The sequence below is a fragment of the Helianthus annuus genome, chromosome 15, assembly GCF_002127325.2.
Source record: "Helianthus annuus cultivar XRQ/B chromosome 15, HanXRQr2.0-SUNRISE, whole genome shotgun sequence".
Taxonomy (NCBI): Eukaryota; Viridiplantae; Streptophyta; class Magnoliopsida; order Asterales; family Asteraceae; genus Helianthus; species Helianthus annuus.
Window position 1 is genome coordinate 66,211,908 of NC_035447.2, and position 12,654 is coordinate 66,224,561.

General features: G+C 35.9%; 1 long non-coding RNA gene across 1 annotated transcript; it reads left to right on the forward strand.

The window, feature by feature from the left end:
* Window positions 1–957: 957 nt before the first annotated feature.
* Window positions 958–2,452, forward strand: LOC110909726. Its single transcript, XR_002575569.2, has 3 exons — window positions 958–1,099; window positions 1,649–1,702; window positions 2,084–2,452. It is a non-coding gene; the product is annotated as an uncharacterized LOC110909726 (long non-coding RNA).
* Window positions 2,453–12,654: the final 10,202 nt, after the last annotated feature.

A 12,654-nucleotide genomic window follows, 5' to 3' on the forward strand; every position in this document is an offset into this window, starting at 1 on the left:
CACAACATTTCATTTCAAAGTAAATAATATGGTTTTGGTTGAAGCTCGCATATTACACGGGCATTAACCTAGTTGACCAAATAAACTAAAACCATGATATATATGTATATATAACTCACTATAACTTTTCCACACTAATTCAAACACTTGAGTTAAGATATAGTTCAAGTCGTAAGCTAGAGGTTAGAGGTAGTCTTCATTAATAATTTTAGGTGTTGGAGTTGTCTGCTATAGGTGCAAATAAACAAGTTGTAATCACTAGTATAAGTCAAACATAATAAAACAAAAGTTTGAGTATTTAAAATATAAATTCACACACCAACTTAAGTTTTCAATCCAGTTGGTAGAGCAACCTAGGTTGCAACCAAACTCAGGGCGCAACATAAAAGGAGTCGGAGGCGGCCCGAACTTTTCGTTCAATAGTATCGGTATGTAATTTCCGTATAGAATTTTTTAGGTATATACGTTTTCGACCCCCCGGTTGTATTACTTTTTATGGTATATAAGTTTTTAACCCTCGGTCGAAAATCTCAAACTTCGCCACTGACCAAACTTAGTAGTCATCATGCCACATGTTATAATATAATTGGATGTAACCTAAACTAATTCCTTAATAATTTTATTACTCAAATAACTTAGGGTGGTTAGAGTGGGCAAGTGATGAGTGCAAGTGATGAGTGATAGCACACCACCACAAGCATGATATCACACGTGATGAAGGCTAAATACGTGATCATGTGTTGATTGTAACACCCCATAATTTGTGAAAATAGAATATTTTGATGTCTAAATGTTTTATGTAATTAGTTAAGTTTTTAAAACATAAAGAAAGTTTATAAAACTTGATAAAGGTTATAAAGTGACAACAAAAGATAACTTTGGGGGTTGAATATGTAAGTATTGATAATTAACTTGATAAAAGAATAAAAACCCAGTATTTGGGTGTGGGTGTGGATCGCGACCGCGACCAGGGGAAAAAGAAGGGGAGAAACCCTACTTCATCAATTGAACTCCAAATTCAGCAAATTAGTAGTGATTCTTGGCACAATTCGAATGCATGTGTTTAAATACTCTATAATCCAAGTGTCTTGAACTTAAGGTGAGTTAGAATTTTATGTTCTTATGCATTTTGATGAAGTGGGATTTACCAATCCGTGAATTAGTATGAAATTGAGTTTATATATGAGTTAGAATCATTAGTTAGAAGGTGTATTATGCTTGAATGTGATTTTGCTAAAGATTTGTGGGAAAACCCACTTGTTCTAGTAGGATGATGATTATGTAATTTGAATAAGTAGAGTAATTTCTATGAATAAATGTATGTATGCTAGAACATTGATAGATTATTATGTGTAGGATGAATGATTTGTGCAAGAATGGTTGATTGTGTGAATTGTGATGATATCTAGTGAAACTATGCATAGGATACATGCACATAATGCTTAATATGTTGTACGCACACTATGTGTTTGATGAAATGCCTCAATGAAAAACTAGGTGATTTTGAATGGATTGAAAAGTGTTGAATTGTGTAAGGGAAATATAGTATTTGATACATTGCAAAATATGATATGGAAGATGATTGATGCGTGAATGTGATTATTATGTAATGAATGAGGTAACCTAAATAAGAATGAAATATGTGTAGGAGTGAAAGAAGAAGGAGCTAATTCCGGTTCGCAACAAAAGGCTCAAGAACGAGGTAAGTTTGCTACTTACAAGTTTATTCAATAACATTAGTAGTTGTTCCTTTAAATATTAGTTTCTTAATGGTAGTCATAGTATTAAAATGAGAACGCGAAAGTAAAGCTCCGTAACGGTCCGTGATGAACGGGTCGGTTCGGTTAGAATGAGAATGAATAAGTGAAGTTTTCTTAATGTTCCGTGTAAACGGGTTATGATAGAATGAGTTGGAGAGAATGATGTAACGAAGTTGGTTACATAAACAAGAAAGTCGAATATAAGAATGAATTAGTCATGTATGGTTCAAAATTTAAATGGTGATTATTAGTTCACCAAGTTCATTAATGCGTTAGTTGAAATATGAGTATTACGCTAATGTTGTTTGTTGTAATGGTTGTAGGTAAATCTCAAGCTTAAATGCTATTGCCTCGCTCGGAACCGAACACACCTTGAACGCCTTTATGCGTTTCCGCAATTTTTGAAGTATCATCAATGGGTCAATACTTTTGTTAAATTAGGCTAAGTTTGATAGTTAAAGTCTAAACTTGAAGTTGTAAATCTTTTGTCAAAATACTAGTTGTAATGGTTGTTTGAAAGGTCTTTAAAATTTTATGAGTTTTATTATGTCCTTTGAAATGCGTCGTAGGTTTAATTGTTGAATGTCATTAAAACAGGGAATTGTTTATATTACGAACGGGTCATGCCCGAATTTTGTTAAATAATAGTATGAATTAATACATTTTCAGATTTAGAATTTTGGGTGTTTCATTAATGGAGGTGGTTTATTTGAGAAATATAGTTGTTGAACAGCTATATTCATAGGGCCCACCATTAAATAAAAAGACAATTTTTAATTATAAATATACCAAATCTTTACCGATTTTATACACTTCAATTCACCTATCAACTCTAAAAATCCTCTATAATTCTATATTTAGTTTTAGAAAAATACCTATGGGGGATATAGAGTACTCAAGTACATTTCCGCCCAACTCATCTAGTTCGTCGAAATCTTCGGGTTGTGTTTTGGAATTTTTTGATAAGATGTCGGAGCTCGCGGAGCTTGAAGACACGAGACGATCATAGAAAAAAAGGTGCTTCGCAATCAGGAAGGAGCTAATGAAGTTCTAATGAATGATTATTTTCTTGAAAACCCAAAGTATAATGCCGATACGTTTAGAAAGTGGTCTCGTATGTTGAAAGAATTATTTTTAAAGATTGTGGGAGATGTTGAAGCTGAATTTGAATGGTTTCAAGTTGGCTATGACGCTAGGGGAAGAAAGAGTTTCACGACGATACAAAAGTGCACATCCGTGATTTGTCAACTTGCAACTGGTAACATTCCTGGCGAATATGATGAATATTTAGCTATTTCTTCTAGGAATTCTAGTGAATCTCTATAATTTTTTTTGCAATACTATTATTAAGTTATACGCAAAAGAATGACTAGACACAACATATCATGTTTGTACACCGCACATGAAGCTAGATAGCACTTTCCGGAGATGCTTGGTAGCATCAATTGTACGCACATAGTTTGGATAAGTTGCCCGACTAAGTTCCGGGGACAGTGTATGAGAAGTGGTCATAAAATACCGACGGTCATGCTCGAAGCGTTGGCGTCAAATGATTTATGGATGTGGCATGCGTTCTTTGGTGCTTTCGGTTCAAACAACGACATTAATGTTCTACATCAATCACTGCTATTCAATGTCGTTTTAAAAGGAAGCGCACCGCTGTGTGTGTTTACAGTCAACGAGAGAGATTATAGATGCGACTACTATCTTGTTGATGGTATTTACTCGACTTTGTCTTCCTTTTTTTTTGTAAAGGCGTAACTGTTTCCAACCGACCCCAAAGAAAAAGTGTTAAAGAAGTTACAGGAGTAGGCGAGAAAAGACGTTGAGCGAGCGTTTGTTGTTTTGAAAAGTAAATGGCGTACAACTGATCGATAGATGCGTATAATTAAACTACAAACATTTAGGAATGTGGTGTACGCATGTATCATATTGCACAATATGATCATAAAGGACGAGGGGCACGCAATATCACCAGACCACGTTATGAACCATCCGACATAGGTACCTGTTAGCGAGGATATTCAGTTAGAGTTGTGAAATGAACAAACACATTTTCGACTACGATTTGATATAACGGAACACGTTGGTGGTTTAGATATCCAATTTCCAGATTTTGACGAATAGTATTTTTTTTTTTATTTTAGTTTTTAAGTATCGTATCAGTACTTATTTTTCTTATTGGTTGTATTTTTTTTTAATTCAATACATTTTATAAATGTTGGTTTTTATTTGTTTTAGTTTTATATCTTATTTGTTTATTAACAACAATTTAAAAAAAAAGTGAGTGATGGGTGATGATCATTGCAAGTGTGATATGGTGAAATATGAATGTGATGGAGTGAGATGTCAAGTGGTGATTGAGTGTGGTGTGTTATAGAATGTGATGAGTAATGACTACCCCTTCCGCCTTATAATATTCAAACTTAGGGTATGTTTGGCAATGAGCTTTTAGGAGCTTTTAGAAGTTAGCTTTAAGCTTTTTAAAAAAAAAACCTCATACTCAATAAAATGGCTTGTTTGGTTGAAGGAGCTTGAAACTCTTAGTTTAGGAGCTTGAAAAATTTGGTTGAGCGCTCCTACTAGTAGCGTTTAGAATGAGCTACAAGCTTTTAGGGAAAAAATGATTATTTTAACCTCTAAAGATAATAAAGTTTTTAGTTATGTCCATTTTGGTCATTTTATACATTTTATTAAAAGATCCAACTACTTTGCCAAACACCTAAATATATCTAAAAAGCTACAGCTACCGACTTCTATCCTCCAGCCTCCAGCCACCAGCCACCAGCCACCAGCTTCCAGCTACTTTTGTCAAACATACCCTTAAACAAAAACTATTTTTTAACGGCAAATTTCTTTTATTTCTATCGTCTGTGGGACTTGAAACCAAGATCTCTTTCTCTCAAGGTGTTTAAAGTCTTTGCCTTTGCCAATGGACCTAGATACACAGGATTTCTTAAATTTTTTTTTTGGTGAACATCCCGATATAAATTTTATAAAAAATTAGAGTTCAATCAAAAAAATATATTTATGTTGGGATGAGTTGCGAATATGTGTTAAAAATTAAGTAGGATTGGGTTGTATAAGCGGAAGAAAACGATATTATTGATTTTGGAAATTATAATAAGGCCGGAGGGTGTGGACGCGCCACCGCGGCCACCTCACCTCCCATAGCGTCCGGAGGGCGCCACCACCCACACACTGCCGTCTTCAAGGAGGGGGCGCCATGGTGGTTTGGGGGGGGGGACCCTCTAGCCAAAGAATAGTAACTTTATATATACATGGAATTTTGTCAAAAGTTAATGCCTTTAAAAAAGTAACGAATACTTATCATTTTGTCAAAACTTCAAGTAAATCTGTTGAAGAGCAACAAAGCATAGATGAAAAGAAAGCAGTGTGTTTTTTTTGTATTAGTAAAATTGATTTATACCGAACGTTATTGATACGAGTGTTCAAAAACTGTTAGTAAAAACGATTAAACCTTCTTAAACAAGTTAATGATAGTTACCGGCTCGACAAAAAAATTAAATCCAAATTTATGAGACCGAACCCTAAACACAAGGGAAGTCAAGACAAAGTAAAGCATCAAATTATCCATGCAAAAGGATAATAAGGGGTTGGATTTTAATGTTTGAATATTGCCCTTTATAGAAAATATGTCAAAACAACCTTATTACATATTTAGCCATTTAGGTAAATAGGGGATGGTTCAAATGAAAACCACTTTTATTGTGAAAACTCGAAAACTAACTAAAAAAAACCTAAAAACACACACAAATTTTTTTTTTTTTTCAATTTTTCTTATAAAAATCGCTAGTTTTTATATATAAAAAAAATATTTTCTAAAAAAAAAAAAAATTTTGTGTAGTGCACATGTGTAATAATACACATGTGTAGTATACATACATATGTGCAGTATTACACATGTGCACTACACAAAAATTTTTTTTTTTTTTTTTTTTTTTTGAAAATTTTTTTTTTATATTAAAAAACCTGCGAAATTTTGATTGCAAAAAAAAAATTAAAAAAAAAAATTTGTATGTTTTTTTGGCTTTTTTTAATTAGTTTTCGAGTTTTCACAATAACTAGTGGTTTTCATTTGAAGCTTCCCCTAGGTAAATAAGGGAACCACTTGTATATATACTTATATAGTTATATCAAAACATACGTAACTCCTAATCGAAAGGATACGGTCTCAAATCCTGCGTCGGCTTACACAATGTTAGGCGAAACGTATATTGTACACAATGTATATTTGGTGAAATGTATATTGTACACAACGTTTGTATTTAATTTCTACATTAATTTTTTAGTACATTTGAGTTAATAAAGATTTATTTCTTGAAAATGAAGTACAACTAGTAGATGCCCCGCCCGCGTTGCGGGGCAACGGCCGAATAATTCTCAATCAATTAAAAAAAAAACTATTATAATTTTGTTATGAAAAAAAAACGATGATAAAACTGTAGTTTTTGGCTCAAGGCAAAACTGTATTTTTTCAGGACTAATGAGGCAGTGTTAGGCAGCTCGAGTTATGCACCGCCCGTGTTGGGGGGCGCTCAACAGAATATTTCTTAGGTTAATAACATGTACGCCTTTATGTCGGTTAGTTGTACATGCTACTTATAACACGATATCAAAAAAGACACATCAAATTAACCAATTAAAGAAAAACAGTACCATAGTTATGATAAAAAAAATTAACTAAAACGATGACAAGCGTGTAACTTAGAGTTGGGGGCAAAACAATAATTTGTGAGGACCAATTAGCGAGTGCTAGGCAGCTGTTTGGCATGAATAAGAAAAAAATTAAGTCAACAAAGAAAAATAAAACACTACTATGGTTTCGCCAAAAGCAAAAAAAAACGATGGAAAGATTGCAATTTTTAGTGGAGGCAAAATCGTAATTTTAAAATGGAGGTAAAATAATATTTTGAACTGAGGGCAAAGCCATTTTTTTATTTTGAAATGGGGGCAAAATCGTAATATTTTAGCTGCGGGTAAAATCGTAATTTTTAGCCGGGTGGGAACCAAATCGTAATTTTTAGCCGGGTGGGAACCAAATCGTAATTTGGCAGGACTCTAGCTGAGGGCAAAACCATATTTTTATTTTGAACTGGGGTCAAAAATTCATTTTTTAACTGAGGGCTAAATTGTAAATTTAAGCAAGGGGCAAAAGCAAAATTTTATTTTGAATCGAAAGCAAAATCGTAATTTTACACCTGGGATAAAATTGTAATTTGATATCACCTATAAATAACTATTATATGAAAAAAAAAAAAAAAAAAAAAAAGCAAAGTCAAGTGGCCGCCCAAATGTGGCCAACCACCTAAGACTACTGTTACCGGATGACGTATGCAACTTGATTTTGTATATGTTGAAAATATGTGTTGGATAAACGGGTGAACCGGAGTTAATGTGAAGAAAAAGAAGTACAATACGAGTTGGATAAATGGGTGAACCGGAGTTAATGTGAAGTGGATATTAGGTGCAACCCGTTTTGTCCCGGTTGACGTGCCTCCTACTCTATGAGTTAGGGGTAGGTAGGCCTACAAATCTCCTATTGGTCCCTTTACTATTGAAAATGACTTTTTCCTTAACTTCTTTTCCAAATTTTGGCACCTATTACAAAACATTGTGGTCCAAGTGTTCAACCCTTGAATGTAAAACTTTTATGTTTTTGAATGGAAAATTTGTATAACAATGTAATTCTTTAAACATTATTATAGATATAAATAAGAGTAAACTGTCATTTTGGTCCCTGAGGTTTGGCTAGTTTTGTCATTTTAGTCCAAATTTCAAACCTTTTACCATTTTAATCCCTGTGGTTTCGTTTTTTTGCCATTTTAGTCCAAATTTCAAATTTGGCTAGATTCCCCAACTTAAAACCTGATATTTTGTTTTTACCCTCAGGGGTATTTTAGTCATTTTGGAATTATTATAACACATTTTTAATTAAAATATATACATTAATCAATAAACCCTCGTCTTCAAAACCCTCATCTTCATCTCCCTTTTCAGATCTTCAAAACCCTCATCTTCATCTCCCCTTTCAGATCATCACCGCCACCATCACCACTCTCTCTCCCCCTCTCTCCTTTCTGCCGCCACAAGCACCACCACCACCGTTTCTGAAACTCCGGTCTGGTCTTATGTCCTTCGTCTCCGCCGTACACGGGTTGAGCTTTCTGGGTTGTATTTAAGGAAATGGCTTTGAATGTTAGGATCTGCAAGTATGTTAATAACCCTAATTTGGGGCGACAGATGACTTGGGAGTGTTAGAGAGAGAGAGAGAGAAGAGAGAGACAGAGGGTTGTTTAGAGAGAGAGACAGGGGTGCTAGAGAGAGAGAGAGAGAGAGGCAGGTGGTGGTTAAAACGTAATTCTGGTGGTCTTCGAAGCAACCAAAATTCATTATCTGTTTCATCATCATCCGCTTGATTTTATTCTGACCTCGTTGTGGTGAAATCATAGGTTTGTTCGACGATCTCTTTATTGATCACAGTAGAATGATGCATATGTCATTTTTGTAACAATTGAGAATGAAATTGAAGTGAATTTGTGGTGCATTTGGGTCAGAAGGGACTGTTGATTTGTGGTGTATTTGGGTTTAATTATTTTTAATCAATTTTGAGTTATAATAAATCTAAAATGACCAAAATACCCCTGAGGATAAAGACAATTTATCAGGGTTTTAGTTGGGGAATCTGACCAAATTTGAAATTTGGATCAAAATGGAAAAAAAAAACAAAAAACAAAACCACAGGGACCAAAATGGCATAAGGTTTTAAATTTGGACTAAAGTGGCAAAACTGGTCAAACCTCAGGGAACAAAATGGCAGTTTACTCTATAAATAAATAATGTTGCTAAGTTTATTCTTAAACTTTTTCTTCAACCTATTTGGATGATTGTGGATTAACTATATTAGAGTTGATTTTTCTGTAAGTCAATAAGTCGGGGTTATTTCATCAATATCGTATAATTCCGTTTCAAATATGTATATATGGGTTAGTTTAAGTTATATACAAGTTTGTATCGTAAAGGTAAGTATTACATTATGTGATTAGTTTTTATTGAAATAATATATTATTTGTATACAAATACAACATACTCAACATGGTATTCATAAATATCGAAATTTGGTATCGACAGTGAAAGGTCTTGTTACAATTGGGAGTAGTAATAGGTCTTGTACGATCAATTCCGCTTCTCATCACAAAGACGATGACGAGTGACAACTCAATGTACTATATTGTTCTACGAAAGGTGTGTCTTATACCAATAAATGAAAACTCAGTGTCATGAACGGACATAAAATTAATGTTTCTTACACTTACACAACAAAATAACAAATTTATTGTATAACTTAAAACATACTAATGTAGTGTTATAGGATTGGCAAAGTTTTACAAAGTTATGAAACTTTAAAGATTCATGAGTTTGTCAAGTATTCAAAATAAGAATTTAAACATAACTCTTGTTTGCAGCAATCTTGAAAGTTGGTATTTCTTTATGCTTGAGAGAATATTGAGGCCAAACTAACGGTAAAAACTTTTAAGCTTATAACTTATGTTTAGTATTGAATTAATATTTTAAAATTGTAGCAATCTTAGCCATTTTTTATGAATAGAATAATCATAATTCACAAATCCTATCTTGTCAAATCATTCTTATGTAATGTGATTTCGATATCCAGAATTAATCTCTAAAAGGAAAAATTTTGAATATAAGTTTTATCCTTTAATAAAGTAGACCAAAGTCAAAGATATGGGAATATAAAATAAATTGTGGGGTAAGAAAATAATGCTGTTCATTTCCTTAAAACTATAATTGTTCGAGTGGTTGAAAGTTAGTCCTATGTATTTATTGAATGTATTGAACTAGTGGGATTTACTCGCGCGTACTTGTGAGTATCGATTCAATTCGTTATGGTAACAACATTTGTTGTGGCAATTGAAAAAGAACCAGAAAAATATAGACTTGATATGCCCAAAAGATAGCGAAAGGTGTTTTACATCGATAAAAAACCATAAAACAAATATTGGTACCGGTTCCGATGATACGGATACCGACACTTGTGTTGCTTGGTCGAAATCAGTTCAGTTTGTTATAATATCGGTTTACGATACGAAAAAAATATTTTATTTTGAATAGAACTTTTTTAATGAAATATATACCAGATGTTGATAAAAAAATAAACGCTTAAAAATTAAAAATGGAAGTTATTAAACAGATACCAAATTAAAGAATAAAAAAATATCATCCTTAAATACCGATTGAGAGGCTAGGACAATGTATGTCAGCAGTAGAATACAGAGCCAACCTTAAATATCGGCTCAAGATGTTTTGACCGTTATCCCGATTGAGGGGCTGGGACAATGTATGTCAGCAGTAGAATACAGAGCCATCCTTAAATACCAGCTAATGATCCCTATGTACCCAGAAGACGAAACCTACCCGATATGCCGTAAAGCTTGTATGGATAAATACGGAGAGCACGCAGTGCATTGTAAAGAGCTTCATGGGTTCAAATATCGGCATGACTGGGTGCGAGATGTTTTGTGAGACATCCTGAGAAGAGCTGGGATTTCGGCCACTTCCGGCCCAGGGGTGGGGCTCGCAACACCCAAATAGATCTATCACTCATGTCCCTCGGTCCTTATACGAGGATTAATGGTCTTAAGCGTTGTACCCACCACTCCCATGATCTAACAGTTCATTCCTTAGCTAACCATACCATATGTAAACGTTTGTAAACAGTTGTAACATGTATTTCACCCCCGAAGTTATAAAACTGAAAACAGTTAAAAGAAAAGGGGGACATGAACTCACTGGGTTGCCTCGTTTTACGTAAGCAGACCAACCCAGTCCTGTTATTGTAACTAGGACGATCCCGTCCCTACTCATGAAAATCATGCACGTTTCGAGAATACGCATTTGTTTTGTAAAACCGGTATATTCAGTATAAATCGTTCGTAAACCATTTGAGTTCCGTGAAATCCATTCCTAACATGGTTTAGAAATGAGTTTTCGTTTATCGAGAAATTGTTTACTTTTGCAAAACTTGCATGTCTTTCCACCCCTGAAAACATTTATAAAAATATAAAACCATAAAAAGTGGGGGTTATGAACTCACCTGGATTTCCTTGTGCAAATCTAGCTAATTACGACTTCGTGATGTCGTTCTAAGACGTGACTCGCTAGCGTGCATTCAAAACTCGCGTCGAGGCGTTGACTAGCTGAGTTGACCGGGTTTGACTAGCTGAGTTGACCGAGTCACTGGGTTGACTCGGTCTGACCGATTCGGACCGAGTTTGACCGAGTTGAGTCGGTTTGACCGAGTCGACCCGAACTGAACTAAGCTGACCCGCACTCTCCTGAATCTGACTCGGAACCCGAACCTAACCAAAACCTGTTGACTAACTTGTTGACCCCCCCAAACGAAACCTCAAACCTGATGTTGAACCGAACCCCAAAACGAAACCTCAAACCGGAAATTTCTGTCGGAACAAAGAACCACCACCACCGCCGCGGCTCCGCCGCCGACGGCCGCCGTAGACGACGGTGTCACAGCCGTCGTCACTCCCTCTTTCTTCTTCGTACCTGAACCGACCACCTGCTTACATCAGAGAGTTTGTCGGAATTTTAAAAAAACACCATCACCGCCACCGTGAAACTGGTCACCGGAGTAATCCCGTCGGAGAACAGGCGACCACCACCGCCGCCGCCGCGGCTCCACCGCCGACGGCGGATTCGTCGCCGGAAAATGGCACCTCGCCGTTTCTGTCTCTCTCTCTTTCTTTCTAGTCTCTCTCGATCTGAAGGAGGGAGACGTGTAGGAGTGTGCTTACCGGGGAGAAACCCTCAAAACACGGCTGCTGGCGTTGAAAGTTGCACCACCTTCGCTCAAATCGAAAAACCGACACCAGAATCTTGATCAGTGGGTTCGGTTTAGGGGGGTACACCGCGGGTTCGCCGTTAAAAAACTCCTCCATCGCCGCCGTAGCGGCGGCGCCGCCGTGAACCACCACCGGCTCCGCCGGTCTTGCCGGCCAGAGTCCGGCCATACTTTACCGTGGTGCGTGTGTGTGTGTTTGGTTTTTGTGGGAATGACAACAAAAGAAGCTATAAGGTCTTATTTATATGCAGGTTTAGTTTTGTGGGCTTTAGGCTTGGGCCCAAGGCCTACAAGCCCAAACCCCATGTTTAAATGGCCCGAATTTTCTACGAGACCCGTTATTAAAACTCAAACTCTTCGTAACGTCATAAATTATAATTTTTGGTTAAAAAATGATTAAAATAGCGTATGTAGTCGTTGTTGTCGCGTCTTAATTGTCGGTTGCGTAAAAGCGCGGAAATTGCGTCGGTTGCCTTTCCAATCCGTTTTTCGATCCGGTTTCGAATACGGTCGTTAAAATTTAATTACGATGCTAATTATATCGTAAATTTTTATTTTCGAAGGTAGTTCGCGTATCCGATGCTTCCGTTTCGTTGCCGGTGCGCTCTTGCAGTTGCGTTTTTCATCCACGTTTACGTTTGGTGATGTATGGAAGCAAAATTAAATTTATAAACATAAAATATTCGTATAACATTCGTGATTGTCGGCGTTGACAGTATTGTGTTCTGTTTCAGCGCGTTATCGCTTAATATTCTGAAGTCTCTCCGCGGATCGTCATACGCGCACTGTAAGTCGGTTAGACGTTCCTAGGCACTCCAAAGGCCTAATTAATGTTTATTTATGTCTTAAACACTATTTATTATCGTCTTAATGCTTGTTTTGCGCGTAATTGGGAGCCGTAATTTACCGGTTGTCACATTCTTCCCCTGTTAATAAAATTTCGTCCTCGAAATTTAGACTACGTTAACTCCTTAGAGTTACGTTATGCGTAGGTAA